This window comes from Halyomorpha halys, unplaced genomic scaffold (assembly GCF_000696795.3).
Source record: "Halyomorpha halys isolate HHAL.00 unplaced genomic scaffold, Hhal_1.1 Scaffold404.1, whole genome shotgun sequence".
NCBI lineage: Eukaryota > Metazoa > Arthropoda > Insecta > Hemiptera > Pentatomidae > Halyomorpha > Halyomorpha halys.
Genome location: NW_027114257.1, coordinates 135,941 through 154,009, shown reverse-complemented (window position 1 = coordinate 154,009; position 18,069 = coordinate 135,941). Strand labels below are relative to the sequence as shown.

The window sequence follows — 18,069 nt, the reverse complement described above, 5'->3', positions numbered from 1 at the left end:
AAGGCTTTACTTAATTTACAAATTTCATAAGCTCTACTGGGATTTTTTCCGGGTGAAGATTTGTCTGATGTTTCTGTTTTGTAAGATTTGTGCATATAAAGAGATATGATGAGATAAAATATTATGCAACTTTAAGCATTCATAACCGTAAATTTATGCAACTGTAAATTATTCATCATTATCTAAATGGAATTGTTCTCCAGGACAGAACGACTACGGAAAGTCATATAATTCATGAATATGGACAGGACTCAAGAGGATTTAAATAGATTTCATCCTCAGGTTGATATTAAAATATTAATATTTATTAGTTCACATTGAGCTTTTGAATATTTATCTTGCATTCATAAATAGTTTGAGAGTTGTTGCAAACTTTATAATCAGGAAAGTGTTTCACTGTTGGCATATCTGAACTACCTCAGAAGTTAACGACTCAACTTTTCTCCTAGAACCAGCTACTGAAATTTGCTTAAAATTTTGGATAGATAAAATCTGAAAAAACACTGAATTCATAATTTTTAATTATATATATGTATATATTTATTTATTCCATTTGAACGAAAACCTCAAGTCTTAACGCAATTGAGGTTACAAACCAGGGATGAAAGTGTTTTCTCTAAATTGATCCTCAAAGACCTCTTTGATCTTGCGGATTTACTTCTCTCCATCTAAGAGTTCTTCATCTTGTGCCTAGGTTGTACAAACCTACATCAGAGGGCTTCAGTATTTTCTCATAGCCCACCCCACTCTAGCAGGATTGAAATGAATAGATTTTAACATCCATTAGCTCAATCTGAAACGACAATTAAAGGCAATATTAATTGAAAATGTTTGTCCTTAAAAATATTTTAGTGTCAATTGTTATTCATTTTATTTTATTATTATATCTTTTTTTTTTTCTCTAGAATCCTTCAAAATTATTGATGACATCTGCACTCAACTTGTATAAATATTATTCCAAAAGATTTAGAATCAGTTTGAAACTTTCTTTTGACATAATAAATACAATTTGATAATGATTTATTATAAAAATTATTATTAAGTGTATTAATTTTATAGTGCTTATTAGCAGACATTCACAATGGCAATAAGTACAGGTAGACATAAATTTTAATTAAAATGAATTAATGGTTTTCATAATCCTATTTTATTTGACATAGTCTCGTGAAATTTAATTTAATTAACTAATTATAGCTGAGGCATTTGACAAAGTATGGCATCAGGGACTCCTCCTTAAACTGAAATCACTTATCTCTCCTACTTATTACCTCATACTTTTTTTTAGGTTTAGAAGTCTAGTTTATTTTTTTTTTTCCATAATTTTAATTTTCAAATTATTAATAAACTAAAACATTTATATTTCTTTGCATTATATAACTTCAAATTTTTATTTTACTTACTTACTTATGTTATTTTTACTTATTTATTCAATTACCTATATATACATTTTATTTTCCACTTCTTTCATCACTTATACAATTATATTTCTTTATGTTATTCTGTTTATATTTTGTTTTTTGTATTCATTGCTTATTATTTTGTTCTGTGTTCTTAGCCTTAATGAAGGCTAGAAATTCTGGCCGAAACTTTGGTACTATTAAATAAGTTATTCTTATTATATTTTGACATCACCCCCAACTATTTTCTCCTCACATAATTTATTCACGGTCAACTATCTCCCATCATTATTAGAGCAATGGTTCTATAAAATGCCACTTTACATACTACTAACATAATTCTATCGAAAAGGTTGCTGTCACATTCCAGACCATTTACCCGCCTTAAATAAATAATTTCAGTTTCTTTCGTCACTTCGGTAATTAGCTAGACTATTCAGTTGATTGCGATTCTTAGTAATTTTGACCCTGTGCAGATTAAAACGTTTGACACATTCAAAATTTTTTACGATCGCAGTACATTCCCGGATTGACGTTGGACAATCGACTTACGTGGACCTCCCAAATTAAATTAAATTAAATTATTATCTCATCTTATCATAAACGATCATAATTACCACTTTTGGAAATACTTAAGATTTATTCTTACCTTTTCAGACTAATTTGGACTTACGGTGCACAAATTTAGGGTTATGCCAAAAAAACTAACTTACTGAAACTGCAACAATTTTAATCAAAATTACTAAGACTGTTCAGTAGTGCCCCCCTCTACATCAGTAACAAGAACTTAAACAAAGACTTACACACTACCTCTATACAAACAACCATTAAATCATTATATAAACTATTTCACGACAGACTTCCAATACACCCTGACCCTATAATTCAAGGACTATCAACACGAGACTTACCAGATACGAGACGAATTTACGAAGGACCTCTTAAACTGTTTTTTAAATTTCAATTTTAATGCAGAGGCATCATTGGATGACCTTAATCTTCATGCTTTCATGAATTTTTTTTTTCATATATATCTCATTCGCTGATAAAAATGCTATTTACAATTGTAAATAAAATAAATAAAGTAAAAAAATTAATTACAATTTATTTAAATAAAATAAAATTTACTATTCACACAGCTGGTTTAACTATTATCTAATATAATTATTATTTTAATATAACATAATTTAATCCACATGAATAAATAATATTCAAATTGTAGAAAAATTAGACAAACAATTTAATCCTCTACCATACAATTAATACCAAACTGTTTGAATAAAACATGAAATATATAATTTATTATATAAGCAAATTAATTTATATATCTAGGATTAATTACTAAATATCTTGTAATATGATCACAAAATAACACACTAATATCCTCTCCAACTCTTGTTGCCACCTAACTTAGTTTCCAAACTCCTCTAGAATAAACTGCATTTTAGTAATTTCTGTTATAATTTAGTGCCCCATTGGGGGACTATGCACCCAGAAACTCTCCCCTGTAAATGGCAAGACTTGGCTAAATAGGGGCTGAGGTTATTTACGACTTTCCGCTGGCTGCTTGGTTTATTGTTTGCTCTTGTTATTCCCTCCTACACAACGGTCGGTATATCATCCTTAATATTGCAAAAAAATGAACGCAATTATAAACCAAAATAATCCAAGATTTAAACATACATTGACCCAATGTATTAAAACCTAGAATTATGAGGGAGTATAGAGATAAAATACAGAGGTTTTTCCCATTTAAACCTTTAAGTTTTCATTGTCTTAAACATATTTTTATATACCAAAAATTATCAGTGGTATCCAGAAATATTTGAGAAGTATACAGAGTGTTTATTAAGGGTTGACTCATTACCTTTTTTTTTTTTCTCAAGAGTTTTGAGAATTTCGAAATGAAATTTGGTAGGTTTTAGTTTCGCTGAATAAACTTTCCTTTGATGGTGAAGTCGATTTAGTAACCTCTTCCAGCTCTTCCTTTGGCTTAGAAAATTTCAATGGAAAGATGTATTTTACTGGGTAAAGTGGTATTGGTGATTTTCTCGCTCTGATGCGTCCACAAAAATCAGAAGAACGATATACGGTACACAAAATAAACAAATTTCACGAACAATATCGTTTGACAATACAATTCCTCCCGTGGCCACAATAAACAGTCGAATTTATACCGTCAACTCTCAGTTAGTTAGTCAAATATTTACCTTCAACCCTTGGTTTCCTCTCTTGTTTTGTCATAGTCTCATTTTGACTATGGCTTTCTGGTATATGGTGTATACAGGGGTAATCTCGAATCTAAACTTAAATGTCTTATGAATTGTGCCGTACGATTTATTTTCGGGATGGTCAGAGATATACACATAACCCAGTATTGAGCCGAGCTGAAGTGGCTCTATCCATCCTTCCGATGCCAGTATTTCCTAGCTTCATTTCTATTCCAAGTAATTAGTACTCAACGCCCCATTTATATCCTAGAAAACCTGCAATTCAAAATCTTAATCCAATGCCATACTACCAAGTCTCGTTTATCTGACATCTACCCTCCACCTCACCGAATTGCTGCATTTGATTAATCATTTTTTACCCGAGCTGCATATCACTGGAACTCTATTTCCTCTAACATACGTCATGTACCAACCTTTCCCTCGTTTAAAATCCTTATATTTAATTATTTATTTAGTCAATTAGTTTTTTTAGTTTTTTTTTCATCTATCTGTATCCAAAATTATTTATGTATAATTGTAACATAAGTTATAAGTGTAACCACACTGTTTTATGGCCAATAAATGTTATTATAAAATTAAAATTCCCTTTGTAATTGTTCTAAAGGAACCAAGTCCCAGAATAATAAACTATTTTTCATTTTATTTCAATTTAATGAAATGAGATGAAAGGCTAGTTGAAAGTTAAAAGTTCCTTATCTAAATGTTAACACATATATAAACAAACTTCAATTAATAAAAAGTACCTAAAGGTAGATTTTTAGGGTATGAAGTAACCCTTTTTCAATTTTTATTATTACTTTTTTTGCCATTACCGAGAGTAGGAGAGCTTTATAATCTATTAAAAAAAAAATTAAAGCAATATGTCCTCAGAATCTATTTTTACCGACATTTTACGTTTAATATAACTGTATATATCTAGTAAATGGCTGTTTGTTTTTATGACATGACATTAAATTAATAAATAGATAAAAAATGAAAAACCTGTACCGTAACATTCCATGAAGAGTCAGGGATTCAGTGCTAGGTATGTGAGAACTATTTCATATAGCAATGTTAGTAGTTTACCGTATGTGGTAGATTGTAGGTAGATGACCTGAGTGGCTGACTGGACGAAATCGATATCCTTCTAAAATGCACCATTTCCTAATTATTCGTACAAATTATAATGATTCTCTTCAGGTACTTGTATACTTTGAGATTGCCAAAAACGTTCTGCTCCAATTGAAACTTTAGTTCTAGCGTAATGTAATATTCCACATGTATACTTAAAAAGGTGAACCACCTATAAACTTTCTTCCAGAAAACTTGCCAAGATGTCGCGGCAGTCTGTAGAGCAAGTACGTGCTGCGAGGGTGTGCCAGTTGTCTGTGGTGTCGCCTCTCAAGAACGAACTGGTTTTGTTTCTCTATCAACGTAATTGAGTTTCACCTGCTCAGAATATGTGCTAGCCATCCGAGTTTCGATTTACAGAGATTTTTAGAAACCACGTATTCTAAGCCGTTAGTTCAAAGTTTTCTCTTTTTCGTCAATGAAAAATAAATGGTTATTTTTGGTTTCCATATAGTCCATTACGACTGTTACATAATCATAAATAAAAAACCGTTTAGTAGTGAGTACAAATTAAGTTATTTACAATTGATGTTCCTTTATTTGTGAAATGGAAAGTACTTTTTTTGTGAAGTCAGATGCTTGAATTAGCATGACGTTGGCCGGTTGTTTATTGATTACTACTTCAGGGACAAAATTTTGTTTTGAAATCTTTTAATAATAAGCTTTTTTCCATATTTTAATTAGTCATATAATAATTTAAACCACATTTTATAATTCGTTTATTTATTAATCTAACGTAGTATTATGCAGTGTTCATATCAATCGTCAGACAATTAATGTATTATTGTAACTTATTTCACGGTATAGATAAATAACATATTAAATTGAAAACTTGTGTTTTTTTCGATAAAATAAAAGTATAAAAGAATTAGGGAGGAGACGCAGAAAAAATTACTATCACTTTTTTTAATGGAAAGTACCAACATAATTAGAAACCTTTTTAATGGCACTCATCCAGAGATAGAAGGATAAGAAGAACCATAAAGAGAGAAAGGATTAAACGAACCAAAAAATCTATATCTAGAGATATCCTTATCAAATCGCCTGGGATGCGGTCGGGGATTCTTATAACAACTCAAGATTGTTTTCAGATTTCATTAGAAGATATCGTAATGTTTGAACTTTTTTTTTTTTTTCATTTTCAATGAATATTTTAAATAATGAAGGAAGATATTATCTTTGACGAAGTATGATAAAAAAAATAAAACAATCACTTATATATAATTTTATAAGCTTTTTCTTGTTTGAGCAAAGGAATATCAACGATGTAAACAATTTATATGAAAAATAGATATAAAAGACAAAAAATATTTCCGAATAATGCAGGAAAAATTCTTTGTTCATTCCTTTGATTTACTTTTTATTTATTCGTTCAAGTTTTGTTGTTGCTTATTTTTTATTTAAATTTAATTTTTATTTTTTAATGTTGGTACTTTCACTTTTTTTAATAAATTAATCAAGTTTGTTCTTGAGGACTTAAGATTTTATCAAATCACGTAATATGCTAGCACGCATAGTATCTTACTGTTTAATAATAACAAAAAAAAATTGCAAATATTTAAATAATTATGAAGTAGAATATTTGTATGAATTAGGAATAATTTTATTTAATATATAGGTACATATATATTAATAAAAATCATGAAGGAATGTTGAGCAGATATATTTTAATTATATTCGACGTAACTCTTTTTACAACTAAGTATGATAAAGTTCAATATTAACCACATTATTGTTTAATTCTATCATATTTTATAGCCATATAATAACGCAACAAGTAGTTACAAATATTACTCCTTTTGTTCATTAAATTTAATATCCCAAAAATGACGCACAAGTACTTAATATCATTAAATATACAAACAATAATTAAATAAGCTATACAATTAACTAATAAAATCAAATAATTAGCTTATTTAAAAACAAAAACCAACAATTTAATGTCCAATTTAAAAAAAAAAAAAAAAACGAAATGATTAGCTGAAAGATATCAGTCGAAAAAAAAGCTTTGACATAATAAATAATAAAAAATAATTTATATTAATGTAAAATAAAAATGTCTTATTTTCATATTATAATAAATTAATTAACTATATTTTGTATATAAATTCCATAATTTAAAAAAAAAAAAATGAAAATTTACAGATTGAAAAATATAATTAGTTAAGTTTCAGAAGTAACTTATAATAAATACCTTATCGAAATACGGGAATATTCGAAGCTCGATTCGATAGAGACCTCAGCGGACTTCCACCCGCTTTCACAAACACTGAGCGACTAAGGACGGGACGCGAGGAAGCGGTGCCAAGGGGGAAAGATCGTTCGCCGTCCAGGAGAGTTTACAGGATATTGCTCAGGAAACCACCACAGTATATGGGTGATTCCCTAACCACAGGAAATTTTCAGTACCTCTTGAATAAAATGGTTTTCAATGATCAATATACATTCATCATGGTTATAACGCAATTTCGGGAAACGTGTCTTTTTTACTTTATAATAGACATGAACTAACTATATTGTAGCATTTTACCGCTGTAGTACATGCCATGAAATCAGTAATTATTATTGATTTGGCTGTGCTAGAGCAATATTATTATATTCATATACACTTTAACTTTATTTTAATACATCACTCTAGAAAAAAGTTTTTACTGTTCTCAGGTCTGAGATGAAGGCATATAAAAACTATAACAATTTATATTTTTTCGTCTTAGAACATGCTGTAGGATTTTTCAAAATATATCCCAGACAGAAAAAAAACATTGCCTTGGACCAAGAGAAGAAATATAAACATTTTAATGACTAATATAATTAAATATATTTATTTTTGTATTATATTATAAGTCAATTTTCTTTGTCTTAAAATTAATAATTCGACATTAATTCAATACTAAATGAATTTCTAAAGTTAAATATTTTTTCTGGCGAATAATTGCAATAACTAATGAATTACTGTTATAATTATATATAATTTCATTAAAATTTTGGTTTCATTAGCCTTTTCCGTACTAAAATGTCACAACTTGATTGACTATGGCTTGCCTCCTCTTAGATCATGCATATGCCCTTGTTATGTTATCTGCGTATCTACATTATCTGTTATCTCCTTACGTTTCTTGTTATTCTGTACTTCCAATTTATCATTCTGGTTCTTTTCTTGTTTTTTGTTCTTAGTCCAAATTAAAGCCTAAAATTCTCTCATAAGCGTTGAAACTAATAAATAAGATTTTACACATTTGTATTCTTCACTGACCGCACCTTCTCTTCTATAATCCACGGTAAGCAATTAGCTCATCAATATTTTTTTTATTGTTGGAGATTTTGTTTAGTTAAACTTAGAACCTAAAAGTTGGGAAATCACCCGTCTCACAATGGCATAAGATCAAGAGGTGAGGATATCATTATTATCGTAATCATTATTAGAGTAAGGATTATTCGGATTAAAGGGTTTATAATTTCTGGCTAACTAGCCTACCAATATCTGCAGAGATAGTAAAGGCCTTATTGATATTATTTTATTTACTAGGCCTTATTTATATTATTAATGGGCTTAGCTATTATATTTATTTTATACTTAAATAAATACTCAAAAGATACATAGAGAAATAATCAACTATTAATATTATCTCACAGGGATCGTGATGGAATTGATGATGAATTTACTTTCGAGGTTAAAATATATTTTTAATAAAACAGATCCCTAATCTAGAGATTCTGTAGCGTTCATCGGTAATCTGGGTTCTAAATAACATTTAAACGAGAAAACCTATATACCCTAATGAATTTGTATAACATTTATAATTATTGTGTCATTTTTAAAAAAATACATAAAGAATATTATTTTATTTCAGTTATGAATTGAATATCATTTTTCATTATTTTAAGTATTTATAGAAGAATAATAACTATAATCTACAACGTCCTGCTTAATTATTATCAAATGCTTGTAAATATATTTTGATGCATCAAATCAAAAAAATTATCAACTATTAAATAGAACAAATATCCATTATCTAGAGGTTAAAAAAAGCACCTCCATTCACCTTTCTTTCTAAGCCCTTATTCAGATCTACACAACCTATAATCCTCGAAGGTTGGAATGGTAGTGGTCACGAGGTGTATTGTAAAATAAATTTGACGATTGGAGTTCTGCCAATGGCCAGATCCTCCACTCATGTCCAGAACTTTGCAGCTCCAATACTCACTTGGCTCTCGAGGCTACGGATGTAAAAACACCAACATCCTTGAAAGTTTTTTTTTTTACACTAGATTGAAAAATATTAAAAAAGTGTCTAAGAGTTCTTGACAATTCAGAACACTTGATGCCTTAAATTATTTCTTAATTTTCCTGCAGACTGGTGAAGTTATTGCAATTTTTATAATTAAAAAAATGAATTTTTTTTTTTGAAGAATTTGAACGAAAATTATTTTTTTTATAGCTATGAAAATTTGTGTTTAAGGTAATAAAACATCTTTTTTAGCAAAATGATTAGCATATTTTCATAAATTTGAAAAAGATAGTTGATAAGAAAAAAAAGGAGATTAAATAAATTTTATTATATTTAAGAAGGTAATGAGGCAATAAAAAATATAAAGAAAAAACTATTTTTTCTTGAGTGTCAACGATTAGGCGCATATTGCATACCTTCTTCTAGGCTGCAAAGAACAAGGTATAATGAAGGAGAAAATATTGTTGAAGTATAAAGAATGCTATTATGCATCATTGAGGGAAAAATAAATAAATAACATGGATACAAAACAAAGAATTGAAAAGGTAACAACTAAGTAGCTAAACAATATTGGAATTAATCTCACAAAAAATGAAGAAATATCTATATATATCAATTATTATAGGTATCGGTGAAACAATTAATTTTGGTTGGAAAAGTCTTGTGAAAATTACTGTTTACTTTCTTTAGTTTAGTATCTTTTACAGATCAGTTTCATTGATGGACCTTTAAAATGTAATTTTTTAAAAATAATTCATCCAAGATAGACAATGGATTCAAAAGACGGAATTTTATCCGAGATAATTGGTTTTTTTTTATTTTATACCAATGTCGCAGGTCACCAGAACACGATAATCGGAGTTCGCTATTACTATAGGTCAATTTCACAATTTAATTTTAGTCATACTACTTTCTAAAGTAAATATCTTTTTATTTTTGTTTATTAATTAATAGCATCAATAATTCATTCAAATAAAAAATTTAATTTAAATATTTTTTGTATTAAGATACAAATTTAATAAGTAATAACCTCAAAACATTTTTAAAGTACATATCTATTATATGATTAGAAAAGATTGCTTTCATTTTATAATATATTAATATGGACAAAAATTGAAATAAAATACTTTTTTATCTAGGGCTATAAAATTCAATAAATCTGTAATTAAATATAATAGGTATACATTTTTAAAAATTATATGAGTGAGCTCATAATAGATAGGGTTGTCTTTGGTGGCAGAAAGTTCCACTTGGGTCAAGGTTTAAAGTTTTTCTGCCTAAGCAGAAAATTATTCAGCTCGAGGGGAGCAGTTCAACGCAAATGGGCACCTTAAAGTCTTGGAGTGCTTTTTAAATGAAATTTCTTCATTAATATTATTTTACTTTAATTAATTTGGATCCCTTAATAAGATAATAATGACTTTTAAAAGAAGCAATTAAAAAAAAAAGAAAGATAATTAAAAAGAATACATTTTATTGCCCACCATTTATTTAAAAATAGCAACCAATTAGAAGTTTCATTCCCTCTTATCTCTAAATTTATAAAAATAGTGGTAATTTTTTTAAACCATTTTATTGGAATAATACAATCTACCACACTCAATGGTAATGATTATTAGGGCTTTATATGTTCAATCATACCATTTATATAAGAGAAAGTAAGAAAAAATAATTAAAAAATTGATAATTTTTTGTTTACTTTTCAGTCTTGTTTTATTGCAACACTTCCCATTAATGGGTTAAGATTATACAGCCTTCTTTGTACAACCCATGAGAAAAAATAAACCTATGTTTGGATAAAAACGGTATTTAATTGGATAAATTCCCAATGTTATTAAACAACAACCTATTTATGAACATCGCATACGACACGAAAATCAAAAACTGCTCTGTAACTCCAGGGTAAACTGAATGTAAATATTTTCAGATATAAATCGTTCCATTTTATGTAATTGCTTACGTTATTACCTAATCCATACAAAAGTTTGCCATCTGCACTCGATTTTCCTGCTTTAAGGGATATCCGAAATATATGTGTCGTCTCGTTCTGCGTACTTCAAAGAAATAAATCGGACCAACCTTCGCAGAGACATTCGGTACCCCACTTTCTCGAATTTAGTTTCTGATCCAGGGTCTATTGGAATGTTTCCAAAGCTCTGTCGACAGGTTGTCTACTGGCATCAAAATACAATTCAATTTCGTGTCTCATATCTTGCTGAAAAGAAATCTACGAAAATACTATTTTTAAGATCCTTATATATAAATTTACTCGTACCAACAACTTTCAGTTTTAGTATCCTCGGTCCCATCCTTTATACCGTCTATACAGCTGACATCCCAACGAATCCTAACACTATCCTCACTACGTATGCTGATGACACATGTGGGCTCGCTATTAATAATAACCTTTTGATTGCATCCCAAAATCTCCAATTCCATATTATAGTCCTCCAAAAATATTGTCGTAATTGAAGGATTAAAATAAATCCAAACAAATCCCATCAAATCAACTTTACCCTTCGTCTTAAACCAACCGACTGCCCTACAGTCTCCTTTAATAATATTGATCTTACCCCTGTCGAACAGATCCGCTATATTGGACTACACCTTGACAAACGACTAACCTGGAATCTTCAAACAAGACTGAAAAGACAGGAAACTGCACGTCTATTTCGACTATTACAGCACTGGACAAACGGTCTAAATTTCCAATGCATTACAAAAGTCTGATCTACATGACTGTAATAAGACCAATCTAGACATACGGAGTTGAGCTTTGGGGCTCCACTACTAAACCTTCGAATTCCTCTCGTTTTCAATCCATACAATCCAAAATCCTTCGTAAAATCCTCAATGCTCCTTACTTTGTCACAAATAAAATCATACATAAATACATTAATGTTCCATTTGTAACCGATCTAGCCCAAACCAGATATTATTCCTTCCATTACAAACTCCTTAACCACCCAAACCCACTAGTTTCTAACTTTGTTTCCTTTTCCATTCCTGGCAATCCTCTGAGGCGCCTGAAAAGAAGATGGCCACGAGACCTGCTAATGTAAAACGTCATTAGAGTGCTACTAATGGTTAGTTTTTCAATACGCCTGTAACACTCCAATTTAACTGCGATCAAATTTAGTAAATGCATTATAATGTTCAGTTGTAAATAGCAATAAATAAAAAAAAAAATTGTTTTTCCTTCATTTCATATGCTTTTATATCTCCTCAAATATCCAGTATAAATTATAAAGGATTCACGACCCAATATGCATTATTATTCATGTATTCTATTCTTATAGAATATATTGTTAAAAGAAAATAAATCAGAGCTATGGTCTATAAATCACTTACTAACGTGCATACGTCCCAAGTCTTTCTCATGTTGAAATTATTGCAATTTTCAGAGTTTTTTAAAGTGCGAATAATGAATATAAATTTTGTTCCTCCTAAGAGAACCAAATAGTTTAACAAAAGTGTAATGCAATAAAAAATGATCAGGTGGTCTCGACTCCCTCTGTGTTTATTTTCCTTCCTCCGTTTATTCATAATTTTTTATTTATTTATTTCTTATTATTTACAACAATGAGAACTTTTTATTTTTTTAAAATAACATAATAAATGGTACTGTAGAGAAATATATTTTAAAATTCGTCATTTAAGCTCTAGCTGATATTTTAGACCTTTTAATTATACATTAGCATTTGTTTTTTCAAAATCGTTTTGAAGAAAATCGAAAAGAATGTGAAAAATCGATTCTATAAAGGGCACTTTCAGTAGATCGAATAGAGCGAAAATGTTACTGTCACATCTCAGACATAAAATCGCCTTAAATATTTAATTTCAGTTTCTTACTAATTTTTTTTTTTTAACTAACGTGCAAACACTAGGTACATTTTGCTATATTTGGTAATTTGAACTCAGTTGACCTCAAAACGTGTATTTCAATATCGATAATTATAATTCGAAAATTATCAAAATCACAATACGTCCCCTTACTATATATTCCACATATAGGTAAGTGAATGAAAGAATCGAGAATGATGACTTTTCGATATTTAGCCTCTTGAAATGTTAAAAGTCCCATCCAAATGGTTTCAACAAAGACAAATTCAACTTGTTTAAAAAAAAAAAAAATAGAATTACGTAACTTAAATGGTTTTAAATAGTGCATCATATTTAACAAAAATGCTTAAAAATAACAAAATATTATTTTTTTCCTATCCTGTAGAGCACCTGTTCTTTGTATTCATGACCTGAATGTTGCGTCTGAGATCAGTTATAACCTCAAATATTGTTAAACTCTTAAGGCTTACGGGGCACCCTGTATAATAGTGTTTGATTCGGAAGTTTGTGGATTCGATTCTCACCTGAGTAAGCCAAGGTTTTGAATAAAGGTGGATAGCAACAACCTTGGTTCAATAGCCAATATTTATTTCGCGTTAGTCTCGGGAAATGAATCTTGAAATATTAAAAAAGTCAAATAAAATAAAATAGTCACTGTGACGCATTTTCATCACAACGGACAGAGTCACGCTCGACCGCCAGATTTTTAGGGATGGACCACAGGAGGCCCCAGGACACACAGGGTTAACTCACGGCTACAGTGTATGAGAAAACAATTTTCTGTCCTGCCGTATTCGAACCCAGGGGCCCGGGTTCTTTCGGGGGAGTTTGTAGCATCGTGCCTTACCATAATGCCACCGCGCTGTCCAATAATAATATAATATTATTATATTATAATATAAACTGTTCCAGGATTTTAGTTGTTTGAAATTTTTAGCCTTGATGTAGTCCTGCAACAAGTAAGATAATAAATAGTTTATCTACTATCTGAGTTATTTTGACCGCAATTTTATAAAAGGGAAGATGGTCCGGAATCTACCTTTTAATTAAATTTTAATCTTTGAAAGAGATCGGCAAATTAAAAAAATAGAAGCCTCTTAAATTGGGCATTAACTGCTTTTGCTCCAGTGTAAGCCACAGATTTAAAAGCAAACCATCATTAAAACCAGTGAGTCCTTGAATTCATATAACAATAAAAATAAATTTTAAAATATCTTTAAAAAAAAAATGTTTTTGTTTTAGAAATTTTTTATACAAAATTTTTGAAACCTTTGTCTTCACTAACCTCAAGCAAATAGTCCCATCATTCTTCAGAGATTATTTTATAATTGACTAATATAATCAGATTACACCAACTTTTAATGTTCTAACTATTCTCACGTGCAGAAATTTTAAAATAAAAATAGAAAGTATTAATTACGTTAATAAGAACTGGTGTCCCTCAAGGTTTGTCCTTGTACATTTTTTTTCATCCGATATTTCGCAACACTTCAAATACTTCATGTTTGAATCACTGCTTTACAAACTCATATTATCATTAAATAGTGAACTGCATCAGCCACAAATGGTCAGCGAGAGCCCAACAAGAAATTCATAGCTGGGCTAAAGAAAAGGAAAATTCAGCAATCAAGAATAAATAAATTAACTCTCAGATTAGGATTTACAATAGTTAGAAAATATAAAAATATTTTTAGATTTCTTTTCAAGAAGTCATTCTTAAACATTTATCGTTCTATTATATATCCAACCCTAAGTATTTTAGGGTCCAAGACCTCTGTGTATATGTGGCTGTTTGAGCAAGGAACACCAACATTGTCCTGAAAAAAAGATTTTGAAAAATAAACTGAAAAGAGGTTTTCAGAAACGGGGATGGATGCATGTCTTAATGGAATGCAAAAGTAATAGCTAATAGCTTCTGATACTACATGTATATAAAGTCAAAGTTTAATCTTGTCCGTCAACGTTTTTCAAGACATTATCTTGGCTCATACTCTCTATACGGTTTATACAGTTTATATTCCAACCCACCTTAACATAGTCCTAACAACATGTGTACTGTCAGTAAACAATGGCCCTACTGCTGCATTACGAACTCTACAGTCACACCTAACATCCACTGAAGGATAGTGTTACAACTGTAAAATAAAAATAAATCCTAACAAATACCACCAGACTACCTTCACTCTCCGTCGTAAACCTCAACCCTTCTGCCCTACTGTATCTTTTTTAAATATCCCACAAACGCCTATTAAACTGATTCGTTACTTCTTGACAAGAGAATTACTTTGAATCCACATACTAGACTAAAACGACAAGAAACTGCTTGTAGATTTCGATTACTACAACACCTTTCTTTCGTGATTATCAATTAAGATTCCTCAATATAATTTCATTTAGTTTTTAATTTAAAATGTATTTATTATTAGCATATGTAATTTTGGCTGAAATAAATACATTTTAAATTAAAAACTAAATGAAAATATATTTCCTTTAAATATTGATCCTAAAGTTAATTTCCTCCCAAAACTCTTAATGAGTAAAATTTAAAGTATCTACATTAATACTAAGCATGAGTAAATTTTAATCACACTGGAAGATTTAAGAAAAAGAATATTTTTTTTTTTAGACTTTAGTCGCATTTATACTAATGAACCAATTCCAAATGTAATAAAGACTTTAATTTTATGAATTCAATTACTTCGTAATCTATTCCTGTAGTAAAAATAAGAAAATATTGCCATGTACGGGATCTTCAGATGTTCTAAGGCTGACTTGAGCAGCTTCAACGGGAACCAGTTCTTGCATTTCCCGACTTCGAGAAACAGTTAATGCTCACAACGGATGCAAGAGAGTATGCTCTAGGAGCGTTGTTTGGGTGGGGGTCTTGTGTCGTTGATGGTTCTGTGTTTTACACAAGCAGAAGCCCGATACAGCGCCTTAGAACGGGAACTTATATATCAATATTAATAGTTAACATTGCAGCAAAGCAAATGATTTTTGTACTATTATTACAAATGTAATAACACTTTTTTATGCATTATGTAATAACTGAAAATATATAAACCTAAAATCGTTACTTTTTGAGGTAATATAATTCACTTAAATGTAACATATTGCTAATAAAAATGAGTAAAAATTACTCACCTTCTCTTTGGAAGATGCATATAATTCAAAACACCACACCGTAAACATAATATTTACACAGCAGATATATTAATAAGAAGTGATAGATAGAAGTAAAGAGATTTGAAAGTATTCTTAAGGAATAAGGTATCGTTCTTCTCCCGAACCATCAACATTATCTTTCCTCCTAACAGTCACTCTTATAAACACATTTCCTGACCAATGAAACTGTTTAAGTCCCGAGATATAAGATAGGAGCGAGATATGGACCTAAGAAAAATGATCATAGCCTACTCTACACTTCTTATCACACGCTCTATATTCAATGAAGAAGCCGGGATATATCGCAGATCATCACCATTAGTCAGTCCCGATCTATGGTTAACTCTGATATTCCATCTCATTTTCTACATATTTTTTCCACTTCTGCCTAAATACCTTTGAGGAATAGATGGATTTTGTATATTTTTATTTATTTTGTGTATAGGATGTAGCAAATCAAAATCGATTCTATTCCTCAATTAATGTAGAAATGAGTATCTGTCGTTTGACATAATATTGATCCACCACAAAGTTTTGTTGAAATTGTTAGATGTAAAACGTAATACCTTGAATATGGTCATCTCGTTGCAATATTATCTAGAAGCAATAGTGACTCTATATCAGCATCACCTATATATATGTGTGTATATATATATATATATATAGAGAGAGAGAGAGAGAGAGAGAGAAAGTTTTGTGCCACATAAGCGTCACTTTCGGGAACTTTTGATTTATTTCTTTACTTTGCATTAATTTAACTCTTTGTGACACCTTTTTCTCTTAGAAGTATATGATATGATATGACTTCACATCAAATGATAAAACCGAAAATTTGGATGATCAGGGAATAGTCTCAAAAACTGACTTTTTAGAAAAGTTCTTTCGACGTAGTATCCGAACACTACTAGAAAGATAGATAAGATATTGGCTTGTGATGAACAATACTTTGAATAAAACGTAATGTACCGTAATAAGTAATTTTTGAATTTTAGAGAATAAGGAAACCCAAATTTTTATGTTTTAGGAAACGTGGATAACGGTTAATACGTAGATTAACATTATTTACAACGTTTCGGGACCACTTCATGTACTTTAAACCTACAACAACAATAAACCATCATAACAATAATCTTCATCATCATGTATTATAATTCACATAGTTATATTCACCTCATAATTTGAAATTCATATAGGAAATCATGTCACACTTTACACTGTTCTCACTTTTCTACCATTACTTATTTGTGGATCTTCACTTCTGCTTAGCACAGCCATTACTCTATATTTCCTTGTTACCTCTTTGGACCTTATCTCATGTCCAGTGTGCTGTTTGGTTACCTCCCTGTTTTTTTTTTTAAAGTCCTGCTTTGTATTTAACATTAATCTTAGTGATTTTTTTCTTAAACGCGTTTATTTCTTCTGATTTTTATGTTTATATTTTGAGTCTATTTAAAATGTTGGCGTAATGTTTATTTAAGTGCTTAGTGTCAGTTTTGTAGTTTACTGTGTTTTGTATGTTTTTGTTGTATATATGGCTTTCAGAAATCTTCTGCTTTTGGTATTTTGTGCTGTATCTATTATTTTTGGGTTTCCAAAGTTGAATTCATGGTTCAGTTTTATGCTGTGGTAGGCCAGAGCTGTGCAATTTATATTTTTAGCGTTTCTAGAATTGGTTACATGTTGCTTAATTCTAGTTTCCAGTTTTTTTGATGTTTCACCAATATATACTTTTTCACAATTCTTACAATCTATCTTATAAATTGCATTTAATTTTTCCATCTTATCAACTTAGTCTTTTATGTTGGTCAGCTTATTCTGTAACTTATTATTGTTGTATAGACCGGTTCTGATATTTATATGGTCATATTCTGTCAGTGTTTTTTTAATTTTATTTGTAAGGCCTGGTATGTATTGAAGTTTAAAAAAAAAATTATAATTGCTATTACTATTTGTTTCCTCTTGTCCTTTTTCTCCATTGTCGTCTACTGTAATCTTTTTGTTTATTTCTTTATAAAATTCAGTGATTCTTTTTTGACTTGGTGGTTTTTCTATTTTATCTTTTTTTGTTGTTCCGATTGCTTTTATTGATAGAAT

At 29.7% G+C, this 18,069-nt stretch overlaps 1 protein-coding gene across 1 annotated transcript in view; it reads right to left on the bottom strand.

Annotated features, from left to right (window-relative positions):
* The window catches only part of LOC106682322 (neprilysin-1), a gene marked incomplete in the record, with an annotated part of 187,431 nt that overhangs the window by 122,353 nt on the left and 47,009 nt on the right, over positions 1–18,069 (bottom strand).